At 38.0% G+C, this 15013-nt stretch overlaps 1 long non-coding RNA gene across 1 annotated transcript; it reads left to right on the plus strand.

Annotated features, from left to right (window-relative positions):
* On the plus strand, positions 5712-13260 carry LOC106502583. Its single transcript, XR_001917093.1, has 3 exons — positions 5712-5794; positions 10719-10820; positions 13122-13260. It is a non-coding gene; the product is annotated as an uncharacterized LOC106502583 (long non-coding RNA).

Here is a 15013-nt window from a genome sequence, read left to right on the forward strand (position 1 = left end):
CACCAGCCCCAAGCATGCTGCACCCTGCGTCAGACATGGACTGGCGATTCAATTCTTACATGATAGTATACATGTTAGAATTCCCATTCTCCCAAATCATCCCACCCCCTCCCTCTCCCTCTGAGTCCAAAAGTCCATTATACACATCAGTGTCTTTTTTCCTGTCTTGCATACAGGGTCGTCATTGCCATCTTCCTAAATTCCATATATATGTGTTAGTATACTGTATTGGTGTTTTTCTTTCTGGCTTACTTCACTCTGTATAATTGGCTCCAGTTTCATCCATCTCATCAGAACTGATTCAAATGAATTCTTTTTAACGGCTGAGTAATACTCCATTGTGTATATGTACCACAGCTTTCTTATCCATTCATCTGCTGATGGACATCTAGGTTGTTTCCATGTCCTGGCTATTATAAACAGTGCTGCGATGAACATTGGGGTACATGTGTCTCTTTCAATTCTGGTTTCCTCGGTGTGTATGCCCAGAAGTGGGATTGCTGGGTCATAAGGTAGTTCTATTTGCAATTTTTTAAGGAATCTCCACACTGTTCTCCATAGTGGCTGTACTAGTTTGCATTCCCACCAACAGTGTAGGAGGGTTCCCTTTTCTCCACACCCTCTCCAGCATTTATTGCTTGCAGATTTTTGGATTGCAGCCATTCTGACTGGTGTGAAGTGGTACCTCATTGTGGTTTTGATTTGCATTTCTCTAATAATGAGTGATGTTGAGCATCTTTTCATGTGTTTGTTAGCCATCTGTATGTCTTCTTTGGAGAAATGTCTATTTAGTTCTTTGGCCCATTTTTTGATTGGGTCGTTTATTTTTCTGGAATTGAGCTGCAAGAGTTGCTTGTATATTTTTGAGATTAGTTGTTTGTCAGTTGCTTCATTTGCTATTATTTTCTCCCATTCAGAAGGCTCTCTTTTCATATACAATGGAGTAAAGACAATCTCTTTAACAAGTGGTGCTGGGAAAACTGGTCAACCACTTGTAAAAGAATGAAACTACATCACTTTCTAACACCATACACAAAAATAAACTCAAAATGGATTAAAGATCTAAATGTAAGGTCAGAAACTATAAAACTCCTAGAGGAGAACATAGGCAAAACACTCTCAGACATAAATCACAGCAGGATCCTCTATGATCCACCTCCCAGAATTCTGGAAATAAAAGCAAAAATAAACAAATGGGATCTAATTAAAATTAAAAGCTTCTGCACAACAAAGGAAAATTTAAGCAAGGTGAAAAGACAGCCTTCTGAATGCAGTTTTTAAAAACAAATAAGTTGTTCCTTATTCATGTACTTCCTGGAGGACAAGTCATTTTCAAAGTATGAAATGTCTGAGACAGGTCAATTCCAAGTTAGAATTAGCATTTTTTTTTTCCTTTAAAATCTCACAGTGATCTAGTGTTTTGTTTCATAAAAATCTTTCAGGCAAGTGGAAGGTCAACTAAAGATTTCAAAGGTATTTTTATAGATCTTCATTAAACAACAGGTCTTCTAATAATCTTATGGGAATCATCCAATAAGAGCATTGCAGGTAACTCATTTATTTAATCAATGTTTACTTTAAAATGTTAATCCATTTTAAAATAATGTATATGATAAAATCATATCTAAGTCTAGATGTTTAAAAATATATACATATATATATACACACATGCACACACATATATATATATATATACAATATTTACACACATACATAGACTATACATGCATCTATACATAATTGTTGGGAAAGAAGAAATTTTTCCCTACTCTTCTACATTCTTTTCACTGATTTAAGAATTAAAATAAACATGAGATGGATTAACAAATCAAAATCAAAGAGCAAAACTGAGTAATTCAATAAAATAACCAAAGCTCTCACCTTAAATACCATCCTCAGCTAGAAACAAAAGAGGATGTTGAGGGTGGGGAGAGTTGGTTCTGGGAGGTAACCAAAAAAGCATGATAAACAAGGTTTTAAATAAAAAACATTGAATAATGTTGTCTTGCAGAACCAGGTCATTGCCTTCTCCATTGATATGAGCTTCTAGAGAGTCAGTCATCCTCCTTTTATTTCTGTAGAGAGGGAGACACCCTTACACATAGAGACTTCACTTACAGATATGAATATTTCTTACAAAGGAGTACATGCCTACAAGTTGCTTCATTCATGCCTAACTCTTTGTAACCCAATAGACTGTAGCCTGCCAGGCTCTTTTGTCCATGGGGTTTTCCAGGCAAGAATACTAGAGTGGGTTACTATGCCTTTCTCCCGGGATCTTTCCAACTCAGGGATTGAACCCGAGTCTGTTATGTCTCTTGCATTGGCAAGTGGATTCTTTACCACTAGCGCCACCTGGGAGATCCTTCAAAGGAGTAACTCATACTTGTTTGTCCTGTGTCTACTGTTTCTTAGAACATAACCCGAGTTTCCCTGGTGGCTCAGTGGCAAAGAATTCACCTGTCAATGCAGGAAACATGGGCTCAACACCTCATCCAGGAAGATCCCACATACCACAGAGCAACTAAGCCCATGTGTGACCACTATTGAGCTTGTGCTCTGAAGCCTGGGAACAGTAGCTACTGAAGCCCACATGCCCCTAGAGCCCATGCTCCATAACAAGAGAATCCCCTGCAATGAGAAGCCTGTGCATAGCAACTACAGACTAATCCCAACTTGCTGCAACTAAACAAAAGCTCAGGCAGCAAAGAAGATCCAGCATAGCCAAAAGAAAAGAAAACAACCAAGTTAAAATAATTGACAAATCAATGAGATATTTTGGGGTTGCAAATTCTGCTCCCCTATGTAATCAATTTTTAGATCAAATTAAGAGCCACTCCCAGAACATCCTCAAAGAACAACATAAAATATGTCCCTATGCAAAGTACACACATTCCTAAAATAGATGTTACCCGAATTCTGCTAGTATTGAATCCCTGATGCCACATGTGAAAGGAAAATCACCATGGAGTCCATATTTCTAAGAGAGCTCTCTAAGATGGAGCTGGGGGCTCCAAGGAAGATATACAGATGACCAACAGGCACATGAAAAATGCTCACTGTTGCTAATTGTTAGAGAAATGCATATCAAAACTATACTGTATCACCTCAAACCATCAGAATGGCCAACATCAAAAAGTCTACAGACAATAAATGCTGGAGTGTGGAGAAAAGAGTACTCTCCTACACTGTTGGTGGGAACATGAATTGATGCAGCCACTATGGAGAACGGTATATAGGTTCCCTAAGAAACTGAATATAGAACTATCTTATGATCCAGCAATCCCATTCACGGGCATAACATGGTTCAAAAGGATCCGTGCACTCCAATATTCATTGCAGTGCTGTTTCCGGACACCATGGAAAAGAACTGGAAGCATCCTAAATGTCTATCAAGAGAGGAATGGATAAAGAAGAAATGGTACATATGGACAATGGAATATTACTCAGTCATTAAAAAAAATAATGCCATCAGCAGCAGCATGGATAGACTTAGAGATTATTATACTAAATGAAGTAAGTCAGACAGAAAGGGAAATATATCATATTTCTCTCACAAGCAGAAGCTAAAAAAAAAATGATACAAATAATCTTATCTACAAAACAGAAGCAGACACAGAAAACAAACTTATGGTTACCTAGGAAAGAATAATGGGGTGGGACAGACTGAGAGTTTAGCATTGACATGTAAACTCTATTATGTTTGAAGTAGATAATCAACAAGGACCTACTGTATAGCACAGGAAGCTTCTCATTACTCTGTAATAACGTACATGGGAAAATAATTTGAAAAAATTACATACATATGTATGTATAATTAAATCACATTGTGATACACCTGAGACAATTTCAACATTGTTAATCAACTCTACTCCTTTATAAAATTTTAAAATTTTAATAAAATAAAATAAAATACACTAAAGGAGAAATGATCCTAAGAGAGGTGAAGAAAAAATTGTTAGGACAAGAAAAATTTGACATAAAATTTTCTCTCCCATTTTAGCCACCAACCTCTCCCCTTTAGAGCACATTGTGCATCTGCATTACACATTAACTAGATTCCCTAAGAAGATACAGGAATGCCTGCTCACCAAAAACAGCAAGTATTTTTTTCTGTTGCCAGCAAGGGGGACTCCTTAACAGACAGCATTCCTTTCTCAATCATGTAAGAGGTCATGATGACCCACTGAAAGTGAAAGTGAAGGTCACTCGGTCATGTCAAACTCTTTGTGACCCCATGGACTAACCAGCCCAAGGAATTCTCCAGGCCAGAATAAGGAAGTGGGTAGCCTTTCTCTTCTCCAGGGGACCTTTCCAATTCAGGGATTGAACCCAGGTCATCCATGTTGCAGGTGAATTCTTTACCAGCTGAGCCAAAAGGGAAGCCCACTACTGGCTTATTAGACTATGTAAACTGTCAGTGTGTTACTTTGATGTATAACCTTGTGTCTCAAAAACTTATATAACTGTGCTCTGACCTCTAATGTGCTCTCAAGTCATAAGCGTAACAGTGATGTGAATAAAATTGTCCATTTCTTTCTTAGATTGACTGTTGGTTAATTTTTTTTTCCTCTGACAGAAGTCTGCCAGTTGAGTTAGCAATGCCAGACCACCCCAAATTATATATAAATATATATACAGTCCTGCAGGATACCTTTGCTTGAAGATTTTACTGTTGCCACTTCTCTACTTCTTCCTATGCATGGTTAGAATCACCCCCTCAGGCCCAGGAGGCAACTGGGCTTCTCTGCCACCAGACATGACTCTGCCCTTTTAGGGCCCTCTTTTCTCAGGGGGATATAATGACCAAACACACTCAAAAACAAGCTGGCCCAGGCTCTAATTTCCATGGGTTCTAATGGAGAAACATGTTTTTCCACTCGAGGGTCACACTTCTGTGACTCAACAAGAGTCTTCTGAATTCAGCAACCTCAACAGTAACCACAGGTTAAAGTTGATACCTGTGCTGAGAAGCCCAACATTTCTGCTCAATCTTCTGCTCTACTTTAGTCAAAATGTATTTTCTCTTTCCAATGTTGCTGAACTGAGCTCAGGTCCAATCAGCTGACATGCAGTAAAGCCAATCTATTGACACTGTGTTGTGGTGAAGGAAAGTACAGCATTTATTGCAGGACCAAGTCAGGAGAATGGGTAGCTAGCATTCAAAAGACCCAAATCCCCAGTGACTTTCAGGGAAGAGTTTCTTTTGTTTGTTTGTTTGTTTGTTTTTTAATTTGGAAGAAAATTGCTTTATAATGCTGTGTTGGTTTCTGCTGTACAACAAGGAAAGATTTTTTAAAGACAACATTAGAAGTGAGGGTTTCAGGGTGTATGATCAGCTCATGAACTTTCCTCTGACTGATTGGTGGTGAGAGAACAGGGTGGTGCTTCAGAATCTTAGTCATCAACCTTCTAGTTCTAACTAATGTGGAATCTACATCCTTGTGGCTAGCATATAGTCACCATCCTCCATCTGCTTGGGGGTCTTACTTTCTGGAAAACAGCTCAAGTATATGTGTCACATTTTTACCTATAAAAAAGGAGGAACTAGGAGTCCTGTGAGTCCTTTATGGTTGAACTGTTATCTCTTGACTGCTGTTCCTTTGTTTCTGTACTTTCTTGCTTCTCTAATTATTAACTGCTTGAGTTAAACATAAACTGAACAGAGGAACTTGGCTTTAGGGGGACTTGGTTTCAAGAGATCTTTTGTTCTCAGTTCTTGAAAAATGCCTTAGAGCCATTTCACCTTCGAGTGCCTTATTATTTACAACAAGAATTGCAGGACACCCAGGAGGTAAGGAGAGATACCAGCCCCACAACACACATTTGAATTGGTAGCAGAATCATTCACTGGTGTCAGAAGAGTTACAGCGCTTACCTTGAGCTCTCTTAAACTTTTCCTTTCTCTCAGTTTTCATAATTCACCTATCAGTGAACTCTTAAAACCAATACCTCTTGCTACATAGTGTTAATTTCTCTTCCTTTTGTATTAGTTAAAAAAAAAAAACTAATAATACCTGTTGAATTGTTTAAACAACTAACACGTTATGAAGTTTTTCTTTTTTTCTTCTTATTTTGTTTGTTTTTTTTTTTTTTTTTGGCCACACCTCACAGCTTGAGGGACCTTAGTTCACCAACTAGGGATCAAACTCAGGACTCTTACAGTGAGAATACTGAGTCCTAACCATTTGATCACAGGTAATTCCCAAATGGTGTTTTTGTTTTTTGTTTTTGATTTTTTACTTTTACTTTATTTTACTTTACAATACTGTATTGGTTTTGCCATACATTGACATGAATCCACCACGGGTGTACATGTGTTCCCAAACATGAAGCCCCCTCCCACCTCCCTCCCCATAACATCTCTCTGGGTCATCACCGTGCACCAGCCCCAAGCATGCTGTATCCTGCGTCAGACATAGACGGGCGATTCGATTCTTACATGATAGTATACATGTTGCAATGCCATTCTCCCAAATCATCCCACCCTCTCCCTCTCCCTGTGAGTCCAAAACTCTGTTATACACATCTGTGTCTTTTTTGCTATCTTGCATACAGGGTCGTCATTGCCATCTTTCTAAATTCCATATATATGTGTTAGTATACTATATTGGTGTTTTTCTTCCTGGCTTACTTCACTCTGTATAATCGGCTCCAGTTTCATCTATCTCATCAGAACTGATTCAAATGTATTCTTTTTAATGGCTGAGTAATACTCCATTGTGTATATGTACCACAGCTTTCTTATCCATTCATCTGCTGATGGATATCTAGGTTGTTTCCATGCCAAATGGTGTTTTTGATGACACAGTATTACAAGAAGCAGAAATATCCAAGCTGTTTTGATGCTATTCAGGGTTACATAGTCATTCAATTGCTTCTTGAAAACACTGATACAAATCACACTGTAACAAGGTTTGTTATGGAGATGCTTCTGTGGCCCTCAAAAACTTTTCAGACACAGTCAGACACATGAATAGTTGATGAAGAGTCCATTGAAAGGGAACTTTATTGATGTTGCCTCAGGCAGGCCTGGGCTTCACAAGGCTCTGTGTTTTGATGGCTACTTGACAATGTAAAATATTATTTCCTATTTTTGATGTTATCTTCCCCAAAGACAACCATAAAACCTATGAATCATGCAAATCTAAGTTTGTTAAACCAGCTACAGTAAGGGAAATCACCCTGACTGAGTTTCAGAAATGGTAAATGGGCGGGGATTCAGGCTGGAACCTTGTAAGGCAGGCAACTGATTTGTATCAGGAAGAGTTAATAACAGTAACTTTTAATTGGTGGTAAGCTGAGGGGTCACAAGTGGGCCTGGATGTTGTAAGTGGGCTATTTTAGCCTGCTTACAGTCTTCTGTTGTTTGTTGTTCAGTCACTAAGCCCTATCCGACTTTGCAGTCCCATGGACTGTAGCATGCCAGGCTCCCCTGTCCTTCACTATCTCCTAGAATTTGCTCAGAATCATGTCTATTGAGACAGTGATGCTATGTAATCATCTTATCCTATGACTTTCCCTTCTTTTGCCTTCAGTCTTGATTTCCAGTATCAGGATCTTTTCAATGTGTTGGCTTTTTGTACGTGGTGACAAAGAACTGGAGTTTTGGCTTCAGCAAGTCTTTCCAATGAATATTCAGGCTGATTTCCTTTGAAATTGACTGGTTTGATCTCCTTGCAGTCCAGGGGACTGTCAAGAGTCTTTTCCGGCACAATTTGAAAGGATCAATTTTTCGGTGCTCAGCCTTCTTTATGATCTAGCTCTCATAACCGTACATGATTACTGGAAAAATGAATAGCTTTGACTATACAGACATTTATGTTGATAAGTTTTGTCAGAATTTTCCTTCCGGGGAGCAAGTATCTTTTATTCATGGATACAATCAACATCCACAGTGATTATGGAGCCCAGAAAATAAAATCTATCACTGCTTCCATTTTTTCACCCTGAAACGCTGTCCAGTATTATTGTCTGGAGAATTCCATGGACAGAGGAACCTAGCAGTCCATGGGGTTGCAAAGAGTCAGACATGACTGAGCGACTATCACTGACTCATTTGCCATGGAGTGATGGGGCTAGATACCATAATCTTAGTTTTTTGAATTTGAGTTTCAAGCAAATTTTTCACTCTCCTCTTTTAACCTCATCAAGAAACCCTTTAGTTCCTCTTCACTTTCTTCCATTAGAGTGATATCATCTGCATATCTCCCAGCAATCTTGATTTCAGTTTGTGATTCTTCCAGCCAAGGTATTTCACATGATGTACTCTGCATATAAGTTAAATAAGCAAAGTAACAATATACAGCCTTGTCATATTCCTTTTGCAATTTTGAAGCAGTTAGTTGTTCCATGTTCAGTTCAAGTTTTGCTTCTTGACCAGCACACATATTTCTCAGGAGACAGGCAAGGTGGTCTGGTACTCCCATCTATTTAATAATTTTTCAGTTTTTTGTGATCCACACAGTCAAAGGCTTTAGTATAGTCAATGAAGCAGAAGTAGGTATTTTTCTGGAATTCCTTTGCTTTCTTCATGATCCAATAGATGTTGGCAATTTGATCTCTGGTTACTCTGCTTCTTTGAAACCCAGCTTGTACATCTGTGAGTTCTCAGTTCATATACTACTGAAGCCTTGCTTGAAGGATTTTGAACATAACCTTGCTATCAAGTGAAATAAGTGCAATTGGATGGTATCTTGAACATGGCATTTCCCTTTTGGGGGATTGGAATGAAAACTGACCTTTTCCAGTCGTGTGGCCACTGTTAGATTTCCAAATTTGCTGGCATATTGAGTACAACACTTTAACAACATCATTTTTTAGGATTTGAAATAGCTCAGCTGGAATTCCATCACCTCCAGTAGCTTTGTTCACAGTAATGCTTCATAAGGCCCAATTGACTTCACACTCTAGGATGTCCTGCTCTAGGTGACTGACTACCATTGCGGTTATCTGAGCCATTAAGACACTGCTTGTTTAGTTCTTCTATGTATTCTTGTCACTTCTTAATCTTTTCTGCTTCTGTCAGATCCTTACTGTTTCTGTCCTTTGTCATGTCCATACTTGAAATGTTGCCTTGATAGCTCCATTTTCTTGAAGAGATCTCTAGTCTTTTCCATTCTATTATTTTCTTCTATCTCTTCACATTATTCATTTTAACAGGCCTTCTTATATTTCCTTGCTATTCTTTGGAACTCTGCATTCAGTTGGGTATATCTTTCCCTTTTTCCTTTGTCTTTCACTCCTCTTCTTTCCTCAGCTATTCATAAAGGCTTCTCAGACAATCACTTTGCCTCTTGTGTCTCTTTTTCTTTGGGATAATTTTTGTCACTGCCACTTGTTATGAATCTCCATTCATAGTTTTTCAGGTATTCTGTCTACCAGATCTAATCCTTTGAATCTATTTGTCACCTCCACTATATAATTGAGGTAGAAATTGTTAGGCATTAGTGTAGGAACTCTGAGATCTGAGCCTGTTTCAATAAACTTCCTGCTCCATTAACCTAAAACTATACCCTTTGTCCCAAGTTTCTGGCTCTCAGAGGAATGTTCTCCTGGACTGATAAATTATCAGCACTCAGATCCAGAAAAGGGTAGTAATTAACTTCTGTTCCATATGACTTTCCATATGCCAAGGGAAAAGCAACTGGTGAACCTTAATCTTTAGCCCATACATCTGGTCCATTGTAAAATGGCTGGTACTCATGGGAAAAGGTCGTGGCATGGTGATTTAATGTATAGGACAACTAAGAATCTGAGGATCAAAAGAAGCTATAAGGATGTCAAGTTAAACATTCTGACTTTTAAGGTGATTTGTTAGAAATGACATATGTTAAAAAAAAGTAAGAACGAATCAAAAGTGTACAAATCAATACTAGTAATGATATAAACTGCTGTTAAGTCCCACCTTTTGGGGCACTTCACCCCCCTCTCAGTGTCTAGGGTGAGATCTTTGTCCTTTTCTTCTCTCTGAAATAAATTTTGGTTGCTTGCTACCGTGAATGTTTGCATATCTGTGGAGTTCATTCTTCAGCTCCGTGAATATGAACTTGGATTCCTGTTTCATAATCATAATGGATTTGATTATTTGATTTTATATCCTATATTTCCTAAGAGTCAATATCTCCTAGAATAAGGACTTAAGCAACTTTTTCTTGTTTCTAGCATATTTAAAAGAGGAAGAGGAAGAGTATTGGGTATATTTTGAGGCAGACATGGGGAGTTAGGTGATTGTAAGTTCTCTCTTTCTAAAATTCACTTGTCAAGGAGTCTTACACATCACAAAAACATAGTCAGAGGTTTCTATCATTGTAATGCAATATAACATTTGTGATACACTGGTAATGAAAGTTGGGTATAATACACTTTATTAGTGGGGCAGGTTGTAAAGTTTAGATGTATGGTCAGAGCCCTCCCTCTAGGTTGTGGTGACTAGCAGAGCATATTTAGCATACTCTGTATTCTGGAAGATTATCTGTAGAAAAGCTGTAGTCTTTAAAGAAGAATTACTGACAAAGCATGGTTTTGAAAGATTTTTCCAAATAGAAATGAAAGACAAGGACTTACAGCACAGAAGAAATAATTTGTTCAAAAGCACATGTTGAGAATGATGCCATACTGGTGAAAATTAGTTCCCTTAAATCCGAGTCCCCTTAAAGCCCAGTCTTCTAAAATTAAGTTTCTCTGCTGAGTTTATGATTATTTTTTCTGTCCAAAAGGTCATTCCTTCTCTAGTCCCACATCTATTTTCCATGAAGATTGAGGAATATCAAAGAAAAGAGTGGATTAAAACCTCAAAGAGCTCTACAGGGCCCTCCCAGGTACAAAAACCTTTCCATATCCCCTGTTTGTTGTTTGTGGTAAAAGGTTTCAGTCTCCTACAACTTTCTGGAGTTCCAAAGGGGGAATTCAAACAGTTACTAATTAGTAGGGAGAAGGGAGGGAAGGCACAACCAAGGAAAAATTACAGTGGATAAAACAGCTCTAATTCCTCCTGGGGGATATGTATTACTATCTGATGCATATCTTTAAGTTGTTCAGCAGAAACTAGGTTTCCCTTCCAGGTGAAAGACGGTAACTTCAGGGTGAGCATAAGCACTAAACCTCAGACTATTTGGAAACAGAAAGTTGATGATTAAGATTCCTGAAACACCATCCTGTTACCTTACCCCAAACCAATAAAAAAAGAAGAGATGTACCCTAGAGCCTTCACCCAAAAATTGGCTTTTAAAATATTTTCCCTGAGGAGCAACAGGGAGTTCAGTTCTTTTAAGCATGAACTGCCCATTCTCCTTGTTTGACCCTGCTCAAATAAGCCTCTCTCTGCTCCAAACTCTGAGATTTTTTGTTTACTTGGCCTCACTGTTAATTGGGAACATGAACTTGGGTTTGACAACAGTCCCATTGTTTTTATCACTTAGGAAATTCTAAGAGTTTTGGAAGCTGTGAGCCAGGAACTGTGGGTAAAGACCTTTCTCATATACATGAGAAACATATATTGGTCCAAAAACATATTTTTTATGTTAAAAAGGAAATTTTAACTAAATGAACTTAAAACTCAAATTGATTTTATTCAGTGATTGATGATTTGGGCAGTATCCCATCTAGTAAATAGAAAGGCACTCTGAGGGGTTGTAGAAAATGGAAAATTTTTATAGGCAGAAGGCAGGTTGCAAGTAAATGATTAACAAAAGAAAGAACAGGATTATCTCAGACTCTGTCACCTTTGGGTAAAGGGCAAAGACCTATCACAGAAATTACCTCTTTCTCCTTTGGAAGTGGAATGGATAGAAACAAGATCATATTTATGACTCTATACAACATAATTGTAATACATATATATGTATATAATTGTAACACATATATAAATTATAATTATGTTATAAAGAGTCATAAATGTGATCCTGTTTAGCCATTATCAATGTTGTTGGAGGCCTGTTTTGACACTGGGTATTTTAAGAGGGAACAATCTTATAAAATAAACAGAATATAAGTAACGTAGCTAGTAGCATTAATAAAGTCATAGTATAGCAGAGAGTCATAAAGGATAAGCTATTTGGAAACAAAGAACAAATTAAAATAAAGATTTGTATAACTAGTTGTTATCCAGTTGCAATAAGCCATGAAGTTCACAGGAGAGCCAGTTAAAGAAGCCAATTTTTGAAAGGATCGAGTAAAGAGAAACAAATATTTCATCTTTTTCAGAAAGGTGTACATTATCAATTTGTCATAGGTCATAGCATAAGGGGAAAGGTCTTTTTGGAAAACAAAGATTAAAAACCAGTATATTTCTACAAAAAGTGAAAGTTAAAATCATATTTATCAATTCACTCAGTCTCATGTAATTAATTAATCCTTGTTGATTTGGATGAAGTCATCAGGTTTTCCCATTTTAGTGGTATGATCTAAAAACTATTAGAAACTCATATTTTTTTAATCCTTTTATGAATTTTCTTGAAGATATTAATTTTAAAAAAGCCTCAATGTAAAATAATGATTGTCTATAATGGGTAAAACTTAAAAGGGTATGGTTAAATAATTTGATTATGATGCAATTGGCACAAAACGTGGTTATTTCTATGACATACATTTTAAGAAACTAAATAGTATGACTGATACTGGTAACACTAATAACAGGAATTTCATACAAATTTTGGAATAACTATGTTAATGGCATGTACCTATATATTATAATGTAAATTTCATCTTCAGTCACTTGACAATGTTTCTCAAGTAATTTAACATATCAAATAAACCTAACTGGTTTACTATTCCTCCCTGAGATGTCTCAGGGTTCCTTTGAAATATCCCAGAGTTAGCTGGAGTCTAAAAAATCTTTAGTTAGAATTTGATATTTGAGAAGTCTGTTAAAAATATCAAAAAGGCAAAAGATTTATACGATCTGAAGAGGAAACCACGCATGTAAGAATTTAAGATTTTAAAATTTAAAAATAAATAAATAAATAAATAAAAAATAAAAAAAATAATAAAAAAATAAATAAATAAATTTAAAAAAAAGAAAAAAAAATAAAAATAAAAAATATCAAAAAGGTTTTAAAACACATGAGGTAATATTCATCCATTCAACTAATCTGATGAAGATTTCAAATAAATAAATACAGATCACTGCGATGGACCGCAAAGAAGCTTGGCCTAGAGGAGCCCAAGGTCAAGGGCGGAGGCTGAGAGAACCTATCCCATGCCCAAGGAGTGGTGGCTGTGTGGGTGCAAGAGAGCCGAGAGGAGCTACTCTACGTTCAAGTTCAGGAGGGGTGGCTGTGAGGAGATACCCCTCGTCAAAGGTAAGGAGTAGAAGCTGCACTTTGCTGGAGCAGCCATGAAGAGATACCCACGTCCAAGGTAAGAGAAGCCCAAGTAAGACAGTAGGTGTGGTGAGAGCCATCAGAGGGCCGACGCACAAACCATAATTGCAGAAAACTAAGCAATGTAATCACACAGACCACAGCCTTGTCTAAGTCAAATAAATTAAGCCATGCCCTGCGGAGCCACTCAAGACGGGTGGGTCACGGTGGAGAGGTGTGACAGAATGTGGTCCACTAGAGAAGGAAATGGCAAACCACTTCAGTGTTCTTGCCTTGAGAACCCCATGAACAGCATGAAAAGGCAAAATGATACGATACTGAAAGGGGAACTCCCCGAGTTGGTAGGTGCCGAATATGCTACTGGAGATCAGTGGAGAAATAACTCCAAAAAGAACTAAAGGATAGAGCCAAAGCAAAAACAATACCGAGCAGTGGATGTGACTGGTGATAGAAGAAAGGTCAGATGCTGTAAAGAGCAATATTGCATAAGAACCTGGAATGTCAGATCCATGAATCAAGGCAAATACAGTTCAGTTCAGTTCAGTCTCTCAGCCGTGTCCAACTCTTTGCAGCCCCACAAATTGCAGAACACCAGGCCTCCCTGTCCATCAACAACTGCCAGAGTTCACTCAGACTCATCTCCATCAAGTCAGCGATGTCATCCAGCCATTTCATCCGCTGTTGTCCCCTTCTCCTCCTGCCCCCAATGCCAAGCAGCATCAAAGCCTTTCCAATGAGTCAACTCTTCGCATGAGGTGGCCAAAATACTGGAGTTTCAGCTTCAGCATCATTCCCTCTAAAGAAATCCCAGGACTGATCTCCTTCAGAATGGACAGGTTGGAATTCACTGCAGTCCAAGGGACTCTCAAGAGTCTTCTCCAACACCACAGTGCAAAAGCATCAATTCTCCAGAACTCAGTTTTTTTCACAGTCCAACTCTCATATCCATACATGATCACAGGAAAAACCATAGCCTTAACTAGACAGACGGACCTTTGTTTGCAAAGTAAAGTCTCTACTTTTGAATATGCTCTCTAGGTTGGTCATAACTTTTCTTCCAAGGAGTAAGTGTCTTTTCATTTCATGGCTGCAATCACCATCTGCAGTGATTTTGGTGCCCAAAAAAATAAAATCTGACACTGTTTCCACTGTTTCCCCATCTATTTCCCATGAAGTGATGGGAACAGATGCCATGATCTTCGTTTTCTGAATGTTGAGCTTTAGGCCAACTTTTTCACTCTCCTCTTTCACTTTCATCAAGAGGCTCTTTAGTTCCTCTTCACTTTCTGTCATAATGGTGGAGTCATCTGCCTATCTGAGGTTTTTTATATTTCTCCCAGCAATCTTGATTCCACCTTCGCTTCTTCCAGTCCAGAATTTCTCATGATGTACTCTGCATATAAGTTAAATAAGCAGGATGACAATATACAGCCTTGACATACTCCTTTCCTATTTGGAACCAGTCTGTTGTTCCATGTCCAGTTCTAACTGTTGCTTCCTCACCTGCAAATGGTTTTCTCAAGAGGCAGGTCAGGTGGTCTGGTATTCCCATCTCTTTCAGAATTTTCCACAGTTTATTGTGATCCACACAGAGAAAGCCTTTGGCATAGTCAATAAAGCAGAAATAGATGTTTTTCTGGAACTGTCTTCCTTTTTCCATGATCCAGCAGATGTTGTCAATTTGATCTCTG

Source organism: Capra hircus, chromosome 2, assembly GCF_001704415.2.
Source record: "Capra hircus breed San Clemente chromosome 2, ASM170441v1, whole genome shotgun sequence".
NCBI classification, from domain to species: Eukaryota; Metazoa; Chordata; class Mammalia; order Artiodactyla; family Bovidae; genus Capra; species Capra hircus.